The following is a 13,175-nucleotide window of genomic DNA, read 5'->3' as shown; positions in this document are numbered from 1 at the left end:
TTAAAAGATTTATTTCTTTATATATTTATTTTTATTTGAAAGGTACTTTTACATAGAGATACACACACACACACACACACACACACACACACACACACACACACACATATCTTCCACCTGCTGGTTCACTTCCTAAGTGGCTGCCATGGCTAGAGCTAAGCTGATCCAAAGCCAGGATCCTCTTACAGGTCTCATGTGGGTGCACAGGCCCAGGGACTTGAGACATTCCCCACTGCTTTGCCAGGCCACACTCAGGGAGCTTGATCGGAAATAGAGCAGCCAGCACACCAACTGGCACCCATGTCGGATGCTGGTGCCACAGGCTTAGAATTAGCTTGTTACACCACAGTAGCCAGCTCCATTTTTTTATTGTTTTGTTGTGTTTTTTCTTTTAAAAAAAAAAGACATTTATTTTTCTTGGAAAGGCAAATATACAGAAAGATCTTCTGTCTGCTGGTTGACTCCCCAAGTAGCCCCATGGCTAGAGCTAAGCCTATCCTAAGCCAGGAGCCAGGAGCTTCTTCCAGGTCTCCCACATGGGTGAAGGGTCCCAAGGCTTTGGGCCATTCTCCACTGCTTTCCCAGGCCACAAGCAGGGAGCTGGATGGGAAGTAGAGCAGCCAGGACAGAAATCGTCACCCATATGTGATCCTGACACTTGCAAGGTGAGGATTTAGCCACTAAGCCATTGCACTTGGCCCAATTCCCTTGTTTTCTAATCAATGCATTCTTTCACTAAGCAGCAAACCCAGAGAGACTTTTAAAAATCTCTTTGTGATTTTTTTAGACAGGCATGTAGGAAGGGACTTCAAAATGTCCATGGAATAAATGGAATGAGAAGCTAAGTTTATTTTGCTACAAAAATTTTTAGAAATCCTTGCATAGATTTTTAATAATGCATATTTTCCACGAACTTTTAAAGATTTATTTATTTTGGGGCCAGCGCTGTGACTCAACAGGCTAATACTCCACCTTCAAGTGCTAGAATCCAATATAGGGTATGGTGGGTATCCCAGCTGCTCCATTTCTGATCCAGCTCCCTGCTGTGTCCTAGGAAAGCAGAGGATAGCCCAAGTCCTTGGGACCCTGCATCCACATTGGAAACCCAGAAGAAGCTCCTGGCTCCCGGCTTTGCATTATGTGGCTGTGAACAGTGTGGTCATTTGGGGAGTGAACCACAGGAGGGAAGATCTTTCTGTCTCTTTTTTCTTTAAGAGATTTATTTATTTATTTATTTTATTGGGAAGCCATTTTTACAGAGAGAAGGAGAGACAGAAAGTCTTCCATCTGTTGATTCACTCCCCAAATGGCTGCAACAGCCAACCCAAGCTGAGCTGTTGCGAAATTGGGAGTGAAGGGCTTCTTCTGGATCTCCCCATGGGTGCAGGGAGCGGATCAGAAGTGAAGCAGTGGGGATACGAACCAGTGCCCCCATGGGATACTGGTGCCACAGAGTGAAGGATTGTCCTTTTGAACCACAGCACTGGCCCCTCCATGAACTTTTGGAAGACCGCTCATATTTAGGAATGTGACTCTTGGATCTTAATTGCTGGAAAGTATTCTTGCTTGGCGCACCTGAAGTTTGCACTGAGTATACCCATACTCATGGTGAGATGCTCGGTGCACATTCCGTGAAATTGCAAGCTGTAATAAGAAAGCTCATATGAGTTGTTTCATGCAGCTACCTAGAGGCTGTAGTTGTCTGAATCAGGAATGGGTAGCAAGCATGGAAGAATCATCATTCTTTCTAGTTCCCTGCTGTGTAATTCTGATCCAAAATACTGAGGAGTACACATGTAGGCTCGAAAGGAGTGTGGATGTTGTAAAGAACATCAGTTCTGTTCAAAACTTGGCAGTAGTAAAGGAATTTGAGTGAAGTCAGCATCCCCCCACCACTACCACCCCCACCAGTGCTGGCAATGGATGGCCCAGGCTTGTGAAGTGGCCAAAGCTCAGTGCAGAGAGCTCAATGCGAGTTTCCCACGTGGGTGGCAGGAACCCAGTTATGGAATCTTGACTGTTGCTTCCTCCGGGGCCCTGCAGAAGCAGGAAGCTCGAGGCAGGAGTCGGAGAGCTTGGGATCAAACCCGGGTGCCCTGATACCAGATGCAGGCACTGGAACTTGTGTCCTGAGCTGCAGGTCCAGGCTTGCCTTCCTGCTTGAGATTGTTCGTTTTTTCACAGATTTAATCAAGAACAGGAATTGATACATTGCAGCCTTGTTTTTTTAAGGAGAAACATATGTTTCAGTTTAGAGTTACTTTTTGGGGGTAAAATTAATACTATGTAAAGTGGTGTCTTTTAATGTTTCCATTATAAATTATAATAAAATGCCTACATTTAGTTTTAACAGAGGGTGTGGATGTCAAAATCTTCTGACTAAATTTTTACTGTGTTTTCTTTTATGAGCTCATTACTGCTGGGTTTTTTCCACAAATTCGAAACATGTGTATGGTACTTTGGAAAGAAAATTATTTGCTTAAACTTTATGGACTAAGCTAAAAATAGAGAAGTTCTGTTTCTATTTTGGGACTGTCTTATAACCTGAAAAGTGGACATGGTTACTGTCTCTATTAAAGAAGAATATTGAGAAGGAAACAGATATTTAAATAGCCAAGAATAATTGCAACATCATAAACATTTTAAGAAATTATAATTTTAAAAATTAGATATGCATCTATTTGAAAGGCAGAGCCTTAGGTAGAGGGAGAAATGAGAGAGAAATCTTGCATCCCCTGATTCACTCCTCAGATGGCTGCAGGAGCCTGGACTGGGTCATGCCAAAACCAGGAACCAGGAACAGCCTCTTAGTCTCTTTCATGGGTGGCAGGGGCGCGCGCACCAGAGCCATTACCCACTGCCTTCCCAGGCACCTTGGGGAGGAGCTGGAACTCAAATTTGCACTCAGATGTGGGAATGTTGGTTTCGCAAACAATGACTAAGAAGTCCTGAACCGCAATGCCCAATGCCACTTATTTGTTATTTGTGATGAAGAAATGAATTCATGGTATAAACAAAATTTGTCCTATATGTAGAGAGAGGGGAAAAAAATTCCTGATGCTGGTCTGAACTTAACTGCCTACGGAGGTCATTACACTTCTATCCCCTCCAAAGTTCTAAGTTCAGTAGCTTCCATTGGCAGTGTGTAATGTTCTATTACTTCTACCAGATTTTTTAGATAAACTTAGGGAAGGTGGTTGGAGGCACGAGACTGGATCTTATTAAATCTTATTTTGGTTCTTCTGGCTAACAGAAAAAGTAAAGTTTGACATACGCACCATCAAAACCTAAAATCAGGGCCCGGCGGCATGGCCTAGCGGCCAAAGTCCTCACGTTTAACGCCCCGGGATCCCATATGGGCGCCGGTTCATGTCCCGGCTGCTCCACTTCCCATCCAGCTCCCAGCTTGTGGCCTGGGAAGGCAGTCGAGGACGGACCAATGCTTTGGGACCCTGCACCCGCGTGGGAGACCTGGAAGAGGTTCCAGGTTCCCGGCATCGGATTGGCGCGTACCGGCCCGTTGCGGCTCACTTGGGGAGTGAATCATCGGACGCAGGATCTTCCTCTCTGTCTCTCCTCCTCTGTGTATATCTGACTTTGTAATAAAATAAATAAATCTTAAAAAAAAAAACACAAAACCTAAAATCAGAGGCCTTAACTTAAAAACTGACATGGACATCCATGAACGTACACATTGAGTAACTCTAATTTGAAAATCTGGAATTCAAATGCTTGCTCTAAAATCTGCAATTCTTTAGATGCCAATGTGATGTCAAAAAGGAGGTGTTCCACACCTGATTCATATGACAGGTCATTGTCCAAATTCCAGTGTACCAGAAATATTGTATGGGGCCAGTATTCTGAGGAAGCAGGTGAAGCTGCTGCTTACGACCCTGGATCCCATATCAGAGCACAGTTCCTATTTCAGCTGCTACACTTCTGATCCAACTCCCTACTAATGCTCCTAGGAAAGCAGCAGCAGACGATCTGAGTACTTGAGCCCCTGCCACTCACATGGGCTCCCAGATGGAGTTCCAGGATCTGCCCTTGCTTTGACCCAGTCCTGGCTTTTAAAGCCACGCGGGCAGTGAAGCAACATTCTTGCTCTCGCTCTCTTTGCACCTCCGTCTGTTACTCTGCCTTTCACACAAATAAACTGTAAAAACATAATATAAAATTACCTCTAGGCTTTGTGTATAATATGAATGTGAAATATAAGCATATTTTATATTTAGTCTTGGGTTCCATCCCTAAGATATCATGTATGTTAGAATATTCCAAAAATGTTTTTTTTAAAAAATCTGTAACCCAGAACATTTCTTGCCCTAAGCATTTCATAAAAGGGTTACTCAGCCTGTAAAATATTCTTAGACCTACCACCTGAACTTAGCCCCCATCCCAAATAAGTCCTCCCCAAATTTGTCCTATTTTTGTCCTATGTTTTTTCCCTTTATCCACTAATTTACTGGGCACCATTTCCTTGGAAGAGAGTTTTCAAATGGTTTGGCCTCAGAAGATTCCCTTTTCAATCCGACACAATCTAACACCTGTGCAGGAGTGTGTTCTTGAAGAGAAAGCAAGTGATGTGGACAGATGGGCAGGGGTGGGGCAGTAGCGTGGGTGAGCTTTGGGAGGAATTTCTGAAGTGTGGTACGCAAGGGAGATGAGTGTTTGGTTTAGTGGTGGGAATGTCCCAGTTGAGTCACCTGTACCCCATATTGGAGTGTGGGGGTTCAGGGCCTGAATCCCACTCCTGATTACACCTCCCTGTTGACACAGACCCCAAGAAGGCAGCGGTGAGGATTCAAGGAGTTGGATCCCTGCCATCTACATGGACTATATTAGACTGAGGTCCCAGCTTCTGGCTTTCACTCTGTAACTCAGAGCCATACCGGGATTTGGGAGAGAGAACAAACAGATGGGAACTCTTTCTCTCTGTGTGCCTCTCTCTCTCTCTCTCTCTCTCTCTCTCTCTCTCTCTCTCTCACACACACACACACACACACACACACACACACACAGAGAGAAAAAGAGAGAGAGAGAGAGAGAGAGAGAGAGAATATGCCTGGTACAATAACCTAGTGGTTAAATCCTTGCCTCACATGCCTGGGATCCCATATGGGCACCAGTTCATGTCCCGGCTACCCTACATCCCAACCAGCTCCCTGCTTGTGTTCTGGGGAAGCAATAGAGGACAGCCCAAAGCCTTGGGACGCTGCACCCGCATGGGAGACTCAGAAGAGGTTCCTGGCTCCTGGCTTCGGATTGGCTTAGCTCTGGCTGAAAGATCTTCCTCTCTGTCTCTCCTCCTCCGTAAATCTGACTTTCCAGTAAAAATAAGTAAATATTAAAAAAAAAATGAAAGAAAGAGAGAGAGTGAGGCTAGTATTGCTCGTGCATCCATCTGCTCAACTAGAGTGACAGGAATTTACTGGAGAACCATGGATGCTTCTCATCTTGCCTTATAGGGCAAAGGCAATAAAAGGAGCACGGTTCTTCTGCCAGACACAGTTCCTCATAAAAGGGAGAGGGAAATATTGAGATGCTTCCTGGAGACATCCCCAGCCTGCGTGAGTTTTAGCTTGCCCACAATCTTCTTTTTGATCCTGACTGTTCTTCGTGTCCTACTTTGAGTATCCACTCTGAGGCTGACATCACTGGCCTATCATTTGTCTTTTGCTTCTGTCTTGAAACTACCACGTACCCTTTGGTACTCCAATAGCCAGCTAGCACCACTGCTGCTCCTCCCAACAACACCAACATTGGCTCAGTGTTACTATATGCCAGGATTCGGGCTGAGTGCTTTATGGTTGTCATCTCCTTTAACTCTAAGACCAGCTCTTTTACTGATCTGAACTATTTATTTCAAAGAGTAAGAGTGGGAGAGAGAAAAAGAGAGCAGTGTCTTCCATCCACAGATTCATTCCCCAGTGTCCACACCTGGGAACCCAGTCCACATTTCTGATATGAGTGGCAGGGACCCAACTTCTTGACTCATTTCCTGCTGCCTCCCGGATTGACATTAGCAGGAAGCTCAGAAGCTGGGTTTGGACTCGGTGCCAGCATCCTGATAGGGAATTCTCGTAACCCAAAGACAACTGAACTGGCTGAGCCATGACGCCAACCTCAAACTCTACCTTTTAAGTGCCGTTTCATCATGATAAAGGAGACTAATTTAATTAAAGTTGTTAAAATATTATCACCTAAAGGAATTTTTAAGAACCAAGATATGAGTCACATGCCAGAAATTTAGGGGCTGGTGTTGTGGTGTGATGGATAAAGCCGCCTCTTACAATGCCCATATCCCAAATGGGTGCTGGTTCCTGTCTGCGTTACTCTGCTTCTGATCTAGCTTCCTGCTAATGTGGCTGTGAAAGCAGCTGAAGACAGCCCAAGTGCTTGGGCCCCTGCAGCCATGTGGGAGACCTAGAAGAAGCTCCTGGCTTCATCCTGGCACATTGCAGCTATCCGGGGAGTGAACCAGCAGATGGAAGATGTCTCTTTCTCTGTCTCTCCCTCTGTCTCTGTAACTCTTATAAATAAATCCTTTTTAAATGTAGTTTTTAGTATATTCACAAATGTGTGTATCTATGTATCATTCCTATGAGATTCCAAAACATTCTCACCAATACACAAAGAAATTTTGTATCCATTAGCAGTCTCTATCTTTTCCCTCCTTCCAGTTCCTTCTTTGTCTCCAAGAATTTGCCTGTTCCGTACCTTTCATGTTGACAGAGGTGCACGGATTTGGTCTTTTCTGATGGACTGCTTTGAATCTGGTGGTTCCACAGTCTGCTGATGCCATGGCGTCTGTGTCACTGTGTGTGTCACTGTATGAATGCAGCACATTCTGTGTGTCCCCTCCTCAGCGGAGGGCCACGTGCATTGCTGTTTCCTCATCTAGGGACCTGATTCACGCTGCTGTGAATTCATAGACAGGTATTAGCAGGGGAATGTATTTTCAACTCACAATGAGGGATCTGTAGGCTTGGCTTTTCTGGATTTGGTATTATGCTTGATTTTTTTTTTTTTTTTTTTGGAAACAAATTCTTCTGTTTATAAGGGGTGACTGCGCAATGCTGAGCTGCCACTCACTTAAATGGCATCTCCCCCATCTCTGGGTCTGACTTCTGTCCTGTGATCTCTGTCCCCAGGCTTGATTTCCCAACACAAAGGTCCTTCAGACCTCCTTTGTTCTTGCTTGTTAGGCTTGCTGGAAAACCTTACTCCTCTCCACCCAAATCTCCCAGCCAGGAAACGGATTCTCCCTTTGCAGCCTCAAGTTCTATTTCCTGTCTGGAGGGAGCTCCTGGGCGCTTCACCTGGGCCTTCCTGTGGCCTTGACCCCTCCAAGTGTGAGCCCCTGCTTCTTGGTGTGCCTCTTGAGGGCAGGATCCAGGACTGTTTCAGCAACTCCCCACAAGGATTTTCTCCTTGGGATCTCATAAATATTCATGTCTGTGAGTGGGAATAAATTCCTGATCTGTTGCCAAGTGGTTCTGATTCACTTGAAACCCACTTGAACTTCCGGGTAGAGTGAGGATTACAATGGCTCTATTTTTAACCAGGTCTTGTGGTGGGGAGGGATGAGCAGAGTGAGGTCATGCATGTATGCCTGCCTCCTGGCTTCACTGCACTCCACATTGGTGTCAATGCAGCGTGGCCTGACTGCCATCACCCCTGGACTCAGGAGGCCCTGCTGGACTGGCTTCTTGTCCCTTCTCCAAGGGCGCACTTGGCAGAAAAGCTCATGTTCTCTCTCTTTCTCTCTCTCTCTCTCTCTCTCTCTCTCTCTCTCTCTGTGTGTGTGGGGGTGGTCCTGCCTTACTACTCAGAAAAACCAAGATGGTGAGATATTAGAGTACCCTTTCAGGTTCCTTCAAAAGGCAGTCATGTTTAGGTGATGATAGTTGTACCAGGAAGCCTATTTCTTTCTTTTTTTTTTTTTTAAAAGATTTATTTATTTTATTACAAAGTCAGATATACAGAGAGGAAGAAAGACAGAGAGGAAGATCTTCCATCCGATGATTCACTCCCCAAGTGAGCCGCAATGGGCCGGTGCTATGCCGATCCAATGCTGGGAACCTGGAACCTCTTCCTCCAGGTCTCCCACGCGGGTGCAGGGTCCCAAATCTTTGGGCTGTCCTCGACTGCTTTCCCAGGCCACAAGCAGGGAGCTGGATGGGAAGTGGAGCTGCCGAGATTAGAACCGGCGCCCATATGGGATCCCGGGGCTTTCAAGGCGAGGACTTCAGCCGCTAGGCCATGCCGCCGCAGGCAGCCTATTTCTTGCATATAAGTTTTTAAAAAGAGATTATTTATTTGAAATCCAAAGTGACAGAGACAGAGAGGGAGAGGCAGAGATCTTCCACCCACAGGTTTATTCCCCAAATGGTTACAAGTACAAGGGCTGATCTATACCAAAGCCAGGAGGCCAAAACTCCATCTGGGTCTTCCATGTGAGTGGCAAGCACTTGAGCTATCAGGGACTGCTCCCCAGGGGAATAGCAGGGAGCTGGATTGGAAGCAGAGCAGCTGGGATTCAAACTGGTGCTCCAATATGAGATGCTGGTGTCACAAGTGATAACTTAATCCATTGCACCACAACATAGACCCCCTCCTAACTTCGCGTTAAACAAATTGTGTATTAGGCCTGGCACTGTAGCCTAGTGGCTAAACTCCTTGCTTTGCACATACTGGGATCACATATAGGCGCTGGTTCTAATCCCAGCTGCTCCACTTCCCTTCCAGATTTCTGCTTGTAGCTGGGAAATCAGTCAAGGACGGCCCAAAGCCTTGGGACCCTGCGCCTATGTGGGAGACCCAGGAGATGTTCCTGGCTCCTGGCTTTGTGTTGGCTCAGCTCTGGCCATTGCAACCACCAGATGGAAGATCTTTCTCTCTGTCTCTCCTTCTCTCTGTATGTCTGTCTTTCCTATAAAAATAAATATTTTAAAAAAACATTGTGTATTTATTTGAAAGGCAAAGTGACAAGGAAAAATCCAGAAGAAAAGGTTTTACGTTTTTCTTTTTAATATTTTTTTTCTCCTGTTTCTGCAGGGGGGCAAGGGGAGAGGGTTGCTCCTTGCTGTCAAACTACTCCAGGGGAATGGTCATTTGATGACAAAAGGAAAAGTTTTATTTTTAAAATAGAGGGTTGTAGAGCTACGAAGTGATTCTTAATTCTGGCCACCAGAAGCACTTGTTAGAATATATATTCAAGCTTTCAGTTAAGCTCAACTCCAATAACGATGTGTCTGGACTTAGCTGGGGAATAGTTTACTATCTGCAATCCCCTGTCCCCCTCTCCCAGGTGACAGTGAGGGCTGGGAACTGTTAGTGTCTTGAGCCAGGTTGATTCTCTCAGCAGACATCTTCAGATCTGGCTGCAAGAGGCGATCACCTGGGAGAAAATTGTTAGTGCCTGGTGACTTTGAAAAATTCATGTGAAATGGAATTTAAAAATATACCTATTTTGGTACGAAAAGTTTTTGAAACCGATGTATAGCTCTTTCAAAGTATGCAGCTTTGTGGAACTTTTTGAAGACTCCCCACACAGTTCATTCATAGGGGAATATATAGTTTTCTGGGAGATAGATATATTTTTTCAGATGGGAGGCAAATGACATTTTTAGGAAAATGGAGTGTAGAATCAGTTTGAATGTCTGATTAAACAGCTTTTCTTTGTTGAGACTCCAAGTTATAACACAGTTTCTTTGTGCAGTGTGATTGGTTAAGTTACGTGTTGGCAGTAAACTACAATAAGAACTTTGATGTATATCCTGTATATCCTGTAAGTTATTTTGAGTTGGCTCCATACGATGCTCTCAAGCTCACCCAATGGAAAACCCCTACTTTCCCATGAAATCAGCAGTTTTACCCACTCTGGGATCAGGTCCTGAGACTTCTATAAGTTGAAAAGATCTTTAAACTCTGGACAAGTTCAAACCAGGGCCTGCTGGGGTACCCCTACCCTGGACGTAGCTAGAATTGTAAAATTAAACAATGAAGCCTTCATGTTGCTACTTCACAGGGCTGCTGGTTTCCTTCCATTGTGACTGTTCCATTCCGGGTTTGGTCTGATTTGTTTGTGTGCCTATAGATGTGGCAAAAAAATAGAGTTCTGGGGCCAGCATGATGGCGGAGCATGTTATACTGCTGCTTGCAGCACCAGCATCCGGATGAGCACTGGTTCCAGTCCCAGCTCTTCTGATGCAGGCCCTGATAATCGCCTGCGAAAGGAGCCAAGAATGTCCCAAGGCCTTCAGGTGCCCCAGAAAAGGCTCCTGGATCGCAGCTTTGCTTTGGCCCTTTTGGCCATTTGAGGAGTGAATCAGTGGATGGAAAATTCTGTCTCTCTGAAACTCTGAAATTTTTTTTTAATCAAGATTCATTTATTTCTATTGGAAAGGTAGATTTACAGAGAGAAACAGCTTCTGTCTGCTGATTCACTTTGTCCAGAGCTGAGCCGATCAGAAGCTAGGAGTCAGGAGCTTCTTCTAGGTCTCCCATGCTGGTGCAGGGTCCCAAGACTTTGGGCCATCCTCGATTGCTTTCCCAGGTCGCAAGCAGGGAATTGGATGGGAGTGGAGCAGCCAGGATACGGACTGGCACCCATATGTGATCCTGGTGTATGCAAGGTGAGGACATGAGGACTTTAGCCACCAAGCCTTCGTACTGGGACTTGGAGCTCTGACTTGCAAGGAAAATAAATTTGTAAAAAAGAAAAAAAGAAAAAGAAATGCAGTTTATACTCCCCTAGTTTTAATTGCTTCTGTTTTAGCCTTGCTACCTTCTGTGGCTGAACATTTTTTTAATGACTTTCAGATTTTTTTTTTAGCCAAATTCAGGATTCCTCTTAACTCCTTTTCCCTGAAGTTGCTTCTGAATTCTGGGTGTGTTTGTAGAGCTCCATCCAGAACTGGGATGATGGGGTATGCCATGGGTCACCAGTCCTGCTCATGCAGTGTGGTCCTGGACTGCCCCTCCACGCACAGCAGAGCTCTCTACATCTGTCTGGCTGAGCTGGTTCTTACTATGCCCAGGGAAGTGTAAGCTGCATTATTCCAGGGACGATTGGACAGTGACGTAGCATCCTTGCTTTTTAAGGCAATGTCAGTGCTTCTCAAGCTTTCCTGCGCACACTTGGCCCCTGGCATTGCAAGAAAGTGAGGCTGCTGCTGATTCAGCAGGACGAATCAGCTGTTCAGTGAATATGGAGGCTGTGGGGCCAGGCACCATGCTTTGAGAAGGAAGGTCTGTTAGGAACCCAGTGGAGGAGGTGGGAGAGAGGCTTTCCTGGAGCCCCCAGCCTCTCCTTCTATAGTTGAGGAGAGTGCTAATGGCAGAAGGTTGGGTTCAGTGGCCCTGTGCCCCTCCTCTACCTCCTAGGGAAACATCGGTGCTCGAAAGATGGAAGGAGCAGCACCTCCTCCCATGGCCTTTTTTCTATGATCCAATAGCTTTGTCCAATGGATTTCATTATTGACTTTGGGGAGCCTTCCTCATTGATCTCCTCCTGTTGCAGCCTGCCTGGAGGGAAGAAGAAAAAGGACTGTCCACACTTCCCCCATCATTCTTTCCTTTTGATGCTCCTGCGTGGAGTCATCTCTTGCTCATCTGCACTTGCTTCCGGCTTCTATCAAAGAGAATACATTGGGTGTGTTGGGATGTCCCGCCTGAAGTTCATTTACAGACTCATTTTCTCTTGGACTTGTCCTCCAGCTTGGATCTCTTTTTTTCCCCCTCTATTTTATTTTTACTTTTATGGTACAATTCCATAGGCTCTAGGATCTCCCCTGCCCCTCCCCTTATTTTGTGCCCCCAACTTATTTCCCCATATTATTACAATAGTATAGTCTTTCATAAGCAGTCATAAGTCCGTCAGTCTGTTGTTTGTGTCCTGACATTGCTGGTACAGACAATGGCAGACAGTCCAGCATCCTATTGTCAAGATATATCCATGGAGAGTCCATCTTTGATTTGGAAGTAGAGATGCCTACTGCATTGTATTGTCACATCCGGATATGATAGTATCTATTCTGCAGTTACCATGCATTCCTTTAAATGAGAAGCCATAAAACAAAATCAACGACAGGAATAAAGATAAAAGAAAAGATTTACAGGACCGTGGAGTCAAATTACATGCTACGGAATACCCAATGTGTTGATGAAGAAATGAAAAAGAAAAACACAAAAGGCTTGGCCCTCTGGTGCTGGCAGCTCAAGCTGTGCTTTTGTGGGCATCCGCTTTAAGGCACGCAGGCCAGGAACTGAGTCCTGGCAGCCACTGTGTGAGTGCCCTTAGAAGTAGGTCTCTCCATGCCAGGCCTGAGTTGCCAAACACTACAGCCCCAGCCCCACTGAAATCAGAGGGAAGCCTTAGGGTTCGCAGGTTGCCCAGCCAAAATGCACCTGGGTCTACTTTGTTTTCAGCATTTTCTCTTGATGTAGGATTAACTTACCTGGCAATAGCTAACAGGTGCGCCCATGGGGACTCCAAAGCCAACAGCATTTTCTACTGGGCTCATCACCCCAAGGATGGGTGCGTCACTGCTGTGATAAAAAGGAAGAAGGTGCTAGACTGCCCTTTTTCCGGCTAGACTGTCCTTGTGGCCCTCCACTTGCATCAGACAGCACCTACAAGAACTTTGGACTTTTTTTTTTACTTCCCGACGTGGAACTCAGGACTATGTGTGCATGCATGCAACTCAGTATGACCTTTGCAGCCATAAAACTCTCGGCATTGTCTCACCATTGGGTCAGGGCAGGGGAGCAGCAGCCACTGCGTCGCTGAAGCCGTAGGCTACATTTCCCCCCGTCGCACCGCCCCATTGCTGCAGTCTGCGCAACTGAATTTTTTTTTCTTTTTCGGGAAAACCACCTCTGGTTATAGAAAGATATTAGCAGCCTCTGGAGAAACACTGGCCCTTTTGTTCCCAGCAACCTGGAGCACTGAAGGAAGAGCCGCCGCGGTGGAAGTGGAGGTGACCCAGGAAGGAAGGGTGGGCACTTGTGTAACTTCATAGAAAGGGATGTTTGGGTGCCAGAAGTTGGCGGGAGACCCCCACGCGTCTTGCCTGCCCGCTGCAGACAAGCGCCGGGTGGTCGGGCCGGGGGCGGGGCCGGTCGCTCTCGCCCCGCCCCGCTGTGCCCACCCCTCCCCTCCAGGCGCT

At 46.1% G+C, this 13,175-nt stretch overlaps 1 protein-coding gene across 4 annotated transcripts in view; it reads left to right on the top strand.

The window, feature by feature from the left end:
* Window positions 1-13,175, top strand: part of TBC1D1 (TBC1 domain family member 1) — a 187,713-nt gene that overhangs the window by 57,693 nt on the left and 116,845 nt on the right. Inside the window, exon 1 of one of the 4 annotated variants that reach the window (XM_058670219.1) lies at window positions 12,869-12,986. The exons of the other annotated variants lie outside the window; for them this stretch is intronic. The gene's annotated coding sequence lies outside the window, so the exon portion shown is untranslated. Of the gene's footprint in view, window positions 1-12,868; window positions 12,987-13,175 lie in introns of those variants that run through there. 4 annotated transcript variants of the gene reach the window in all.

This window comes from Ochotona princeps, chromosome 11 (assembly GCF_030435755.1).
Source record: "Ochotona princeps isolate mOchPri1 chromosome 11, mOchPri1.hap1, whole genome shotgun sequence".
Lineage (NCBI taxonomy): Eukaryota > Metazoa > Chordata > Mammalia > Lagomorpha > Ochotonidae > Ochotona > Ochotona princeps.
This window is presented reverse-complemented; position numbering and strand designations above follow the sequence as displayed.